A 6884-nucleotide genomic window follows, 5' to 3' on the forward strand; every position below is an offset into this window, starting at 1 on the left:
AAGTGTTTAACGAGTGATAAACTCGGCAAGCTCGGTAGAAACGACCATCACGTGAGAATGGGGGCTTTTCGAAGGAGCAAATTTCGAATTCGGAACAACAAAATGCCGTAGCCCGCAGCTGGTGGAAGATAATCCAGATATACTGTCCCGCTACCTGAAAAATTTAGAACACATCAATACAAACATGGCGAGAAATTAAATTTAAAACTTACAATTTATTAAAATGAATGACTCACAGATAGGAATATGACGAAGGTCTTGCTTTTACTGCATCAACACTTCCACGGAAATGCGGTGTTCTTCATGGATTATCCAAGCAGCTGATGAATCTCGCGGCATTAGGAACGAAATCAGCTTTCACAATGATCTCAGAAACATAAACATCTGTCAAATCATTATGAAAACCAGTCTCGTGACATGAATCGAAGACCGTTGAGATGAATGCGTTCAGAACGTTAATCCAGAGGATAATTTTGTGTAAACTTGGTCCACGACGAGTTGACGAGCGCATCGAACATCCTGCGACACACGATTCTTACACTAAACAAAATTTGGGTCACTACTGTAAACATCAACAAGTAATGAAACTACTATTAATTGATTTATTTACGAGGATGGACGTAGGTCGATGGGATAAGTTTGGTACGTAATCTTCTGGGGTATGTTCCGTTCCGGGTTCCAGGCAGATGAAGATATTTCGACAGGTTGACAGTGATGGCGGAGGTTAGGAGCCAAGACGTGGCAGTTCTATTGTTGCATGTGAGCACAAGTTAAAAAAAATTCAAGTACGTTTAGATGAGACATTTCTTATTACTTATCAAGCACCACGGACGTAAAACTCGCAAGTTTAATAGAGACATTTTTCGCAGTTGAATTCACGACAGACCTCGATGTGGATGTTCCAATCTAACGGCGACGGCAGCTTGGGTACAGATATTAAAAAGTATTGATTAATTAAAAATTTCAATTGTCTGATTAAGAAACAATAATCAAAATTAGTAGCAATAGTTCTATTTACAAAGATATATGTAACCAAAAAACTGGAGTACTACAGAGATTAAAATTATTTTTAAAAAATTTGCTCAATTTTCTTGACGCTGTTACTAACTAGTATCGAGTTGAAGCCTACTGAGTCTCAGACCATTCTAATGATAAATCGACAAGTATTATTTTATGCACTGTTCACACAGAGATCTACAAAAAACAAAACGAACCTTCAACTTTTGCCTGCTATGATCAATACGAAGAAAAGAGCCATGATATAACAGATCCACGTGCAGCATGGTGTACATTACAGAAACAAATAAAGTTTTGCTTCAAATATTTCAAAGCGATAAAATATTTTAAGATTTGTGAATTATTCGCAGTAAACACTAGCAATCTTTAATGGGAAGACAGTGTCACAGCTTAAAATTCAACTGGCGTCGTAATTATTTTTTCGAGTCGCGCCTAATGTGTATAAAATTTAAACTACATTCAAGTGTGAGAACAACTTTCACGGGTATAGTGATATTATCGAGAATTAATACATTCAACACCGAGATTATATTTTTTGTGATTTTTAGACAGTCTCTCTCTGCTCCACATTAAACTATTTATGAATTAGCTAGTAACTTTCAAATCCATCGAAGAATGTTAAAGATTCATTACCCTTCATCTGCATCTTAAGTAACAGTAATTAATGTTATTTGCATATATTTAATAACAAGAGTTACCGTCAGTAGATAAAGAGCTAAACAGGGGAATATATTCTACTTTTGATTTAGTGCGAATAATTCCGCAGTCAGCGGCGTCGCCGAGGCAGCAGCAGGTCTGGCGAGTCGTTGCACTCAGGGACCGCAGGCAGACGTGATGCCGGTGGGCCGCTGCTGCCACAGGACAGCCTGCACGAGGTTACAACGCTCTCAGTACTTCACATCAAGCAGTGTAGTTATGCATACAATAATGTATAGGTAACCTAATGTTCACTTGTTATATCAGGAGGGCATAAAGGCAAAGGGATCAAGCTCAGCTAAAAATGTTCTTTCAGGTCAGCTACCGAGGTATGATTTCTCAGAGTATGTATTCAGAAGAGGTCTTTCATTGACAAATGTTATCATGAAAATTGCGAATTTCTCGGGGCATTCTTCAATTCATCATACATAACCGCTACATGCAGTGTCAGCGTTCACTAAGAAGTCGATCAAATTTGGCCCAAACATTGGTTGTAAAACTGTGAGTGAGAAACCTTGAGTAATGCCTGTTTTTAGATTTCTTGTCAACATAGTCACGAAAATTACAAGAGTCGGCTTGGCCTATTCTTAAGCGCCGACACTTGCATACTATACTAATGCAAGCCCGCGTTCGTCGGGAAGTTGCCAACGATGTGATGGAATGCCGGTCGAGGCGACGCCGGCGACCATTGAAGAACGAAACGCCTGAGAAGCTGTCGGCAGTCAGCGCACCGGAGCCATCGCCGCCGCTATACAAGGCCGGTTAGCGACCTCTAAATCAGAGAGTCGAGTTCAGTCAGGACTCCCCAGTCTGCATTCCTGACCGCAGGCGCTTTCTCCTAACCCCCTCCTCTCTATTCCTCCTCCTGCTAATCCTTTCCATCCACCTCCACCTCCTGCTGGTGCGTGCAGTAGTAACCAGCCCTCCACCTCCACCTCGAAGCCACCATCCTCCTCCAGTGCTGCACATTCCTTGACATCGCCGCCCGTGAGCGGAGACGTCCATACAAAATCTCAGTTCCCATCCATTGCCAGCAAGCTCAACATAACGATATAGAAATCCATTAACATCTTAAGATTCAACTCTCAGTTATTAATATGTCAACAGTTAAAAACTGATAAGGATTGAAGAAAAATGATAATTGGCTTCAGATCGAGTTGAAATTTGATTCTAGCTTGAACCGCTACGATAAGTTGTACGCTATCTGCTTCTCTTTAACCGCTATTTAGCAAATTTACTTTTTGAATATTTTCTTAGTTCAAAAAAATCTTCATCATAAGACAAAGCCCCCTCCTGGAAGAATCTCAACCTCAAAATTTCGACAAGCTTACATGGGGAGTTTCAGGGCATTCCTGCACTAACTTACCAACAATTAAGGATAATTTTGTTTTCGACTCTCATCCTTACTTCAAGTTTCTATATAACACCACCTAGCTGAAACATGCAGGCTCGAAAAACGGCAAAAACATAGCTCTGCCTACATAGCATTCAAATCATTTATGCTTTGAATTTCAAATTGTTAAACGGACATAACGACGATGAAACAAAGGGGGGGAAGAAGAATTGCACTAGTGGCGCCAGAAGCAACTACTTTCACTAGAGGTAAGCCCGACATGTGTTCAATAATCTATCTGGAAGACCAAAGGTGTACAAAGAAAATAAACTAGCAATGAACACCTGCGGACTTCGGCCACTGCCCACGCACTCTCTCTGCAACTTCGATTCAACACCTGACACGTGCACTTCAAAAGAGAGGGTGTTCAGTGCAACTCAACAGGGCAATGAACTTTTAATGGTATATTCACGAAGGGTATATTCGAAACTTTTTAAGGTATATTCACGACCAATGAGCTTGTCCAACTCAATTGAAAGAAATATATTTTAACTTGCAGGTTAATCGTACAATTTATTAAGAAAGTGGAGTAATTCGTTTAGGTGAAAATTTTTAGTTGTATGGTTAACTCCACGAGTAAATATAAGAAAAAAATCAAACGGGAAACAAGGCAAATAAATCTAAAGATACTACTAACTTTGGGATTTTGTTGAAATATTCGTCAATAAAAATAGACGACACGGCAAACCGGAGAGATAAATGAGAAAGCTGGTGAACACCTCACACCTGCAGTACGGCACAAGTCCACCTGTATGCTGCAACACGACTGCCTGCACTCAGCTGCTGGTGTTAGCCCGACCTCTGAGCATGTAGTCAACCAAGACACAGTTGGCTCCGAGCAGGCGGCTCCAAACTCAAGACTAAACATCTGGCGGAAGTAAGGTCGGTCACACGACGTTGCTTTAATCCGAAAACCCAAACTCGTCGTCAGCAACCGCGAAGCACATAGCGAAATCGAGCACCGAGAATCCGTTCGATCAATTCAAAATATTTGTCTTCGTCAAGTCGGCGTGGTAAAAGATGAGCGAGATCTGCCTTGGTGTGGTGCCGTGCTATTAAACTGCAGGTCTCGGTTCTCAGGCAGAACAGAAGTTCGCCGAATTACTCAGATTGGTTTATATTCTTTAAAAAATAAGCCAGACATATTTCATAACGCGAATCTATCATGCACTTTTGAAATGACCACCATATTTTTCCGTCAGATACCGGCTTCTGACACAGGTGGTGTTCAACATGCGACAGATGGTGGAAACCGACTTTGTGTTGGCAGACCACCTGACGTGTTTCGCAACGGTCTACGTTGCATGTGGCAGATGGAAATGCATTACATGAAAAAACGAAGGGAGAACAGATGTGTAACTTAGCAAGCGAGATTGAGAAACCTTTGAAAATTAATGGTAGTGCGAGAAACAAGCGAATGCTTTAAATTGAAAAAGTAACTTCATAAATATTGACGGGCTTCAAAACGGAGCACTTTAAATTTCCTACAAGTGTTACAGCTAACGTAACCCAAGGCTGACATATATTATTGCAGATTAACTACATCCAAAAAAAAGGGTGTTTTTTTTTAATTATATGTTTTTTGGGGTGTAGATTACGAATCTGAAATCCATTTTTGGCGGTCGGCATCGGAAAACCGATTTTTAGTTTTCCGATGCCGACCGCCAAAAATGGATTTCAGATTCGTAATCTACACCCCAAAAAACATATAATTCAAAAAAAAAACACCCTTTTTTTTGATGTAGTTAATCTGCAATAATACCGCTGACATCAAGCTTGTCAAATAATAAAGAAGGTGAACGCCACGGCTGATGATAGCTGAAAACAAGTTACTACTTCCGTAGACTTCATTGGTCAAACGATGTACCGGTATTACTATTACCTACCTTTTCAAGTAATACCGGCTGTTTAAAGGTATTGGTTACCGGCTATTTCAAGTTACCGGCTGTTTGCCTGTTTACAGACAACACTAGAGTTGAAAATTGTAGAAAATTTTCAGCCAAGAGATACTTTCGGACCCGAAAATTTTCGATTTTTTTACGAAATGTAAAAAGTCAATAAACAAGGCAAGCAGAATACGCACGATATGAAAAACGAAAACCAATTATCGGAATGAAACAAATTGTAAAAAATAAAATGGAAGACTTGTTACTCAAGTATAACGACCTCGCTTGGATATTCAGAGACAAAAAATCAATGGATTTGTATGACTAGCTTAGATACAAACGCCAACAAGTTACCACGTACAAACGCAGTTAAAGTTATTCTAGGTAAATCTTACTCGTGGTTGCCTGCAAATAATAGGAAATAACATAACTCCAATATGAGGGACTGAATCTTCAGGCTAGGACAAAGTAGTTGAATAATTAGTTTAGGAACTTTTATGAATATTAGGTCTTGACTACTCGGGAAATATTGCTTTTACTCTAACAATCGAAACTTGAGAGTACTGAATATCGGAAAAGATGGGGTGCATCTAACTAGGAGCAAGGGGTGAGTTAGCAGAATCCAATGCCAATGGCGATGAAGCCGTAAAACTGGCCAACCGTAACTATAATATGTAGTTGCACGAAATACATCGTCGGTACAATAAGCTGTTTAGAATATTGTGTTACGATGACTACACATGATAGCTCATACTTAATTAAACTAGTGTTTCGCGCACCTAGCTACAATTCTAACTAATTGTAAAAAAAAAACTTTCAAAGTCATATATTCAACTTCGGCAGTTGCCGTCGTTTACTGCAGGTAGACAATATTTTACCAAATACAGCTTAATCCTGATAATGAATGAGATCCGAGATAGGCACCGAGTTGCATGAACAAAGCAACAGCGAACAACTTCACACTACGACCCGCACATCGAGACTAGCGCCCCCGAACGCAGCCAACCCACCGCATTCTGGCGCGGTGATGTGGCTCGTCACTTCGATGGTGGTGAGTGGCGAAGCAGCAGAGCTTGAGGTCGGCAGTGCAGGGAGCAGAAGAATCGCAGAGAGAGAGAGAGAGAGAGACTAGCTGGGGAAAGGAAAGAACGAGGCCATTTTCAAAGCCAATTTGAGAAAATTGCGGCCAGAATCAGGTAATATTTATTTTTAACAATGCCTCTTAATTAAGGGGAATTGGGGTAGGATTTTCAGACTAATCTGTAAATCTCAAATCAAATAATGTGGGTAACTGGGTATGCATTTATGAGTCCAGAATTTGCTTTCTCAAACATCAGTATTACATTTCAATAAAAACTACAGACACGTGGGTATAAACTCCCCCATATTTCCGCTTCCCATTTGAATTCTACCACCAAACGCAGGGAGGAATTATCGTCTTTTAGAATAATGATCAGACCGCAGAACTTGACTGATGTTCACAGACAGTCGTTCTTCATAACCCCCGGCCCATCCCTCCCTAAAATAATGAGGTACATTATATACGTTACTCTTTATGCGGTGGAAATGTTAAAATAACTGAATTGCTTCATATCAATAGCCTAATCTCCAATTAACTGATGCCGCACACATGCAATAAGAAGAATCATTCACAACGTTGAGACGTCATCTCATCACGATCCATTCATCGGAATTTAGGTAAGGTGTTCCGGCTGTGTGTTACCGTATGGGCAAGGCCTCCCGGCGCAGTGCCGGCCGTCGCACCGTATGGGCAAGGCCTCCCGGCGCAGTGCCGGCCGTCGCACCGTATGTACAAGGCCTCCCGGCGCAGTGCCGGCCGTCGCACCGTATGGGCAAGGCCTCCCGGCGCAGTGCCGGCCGTCGCACCGTAT

Source organism: Hyalella azteca, unplaced genomic scaffold (assembly GCF_000764305.2).
Source record: "Hyalella azteca isolate HAZT.00-mixed unplaced genomic scaffold, Hazt_2.0.2 contig6587, whole genome shotgun sequence".
NCBI classification, from domain to species: domain Eukaryota; kingdom Metazoa; phylum Arthropoda; class Malacostraca; order Amphipoda; family Hyalellidae; genus Hyalella; species Hyalella azteca.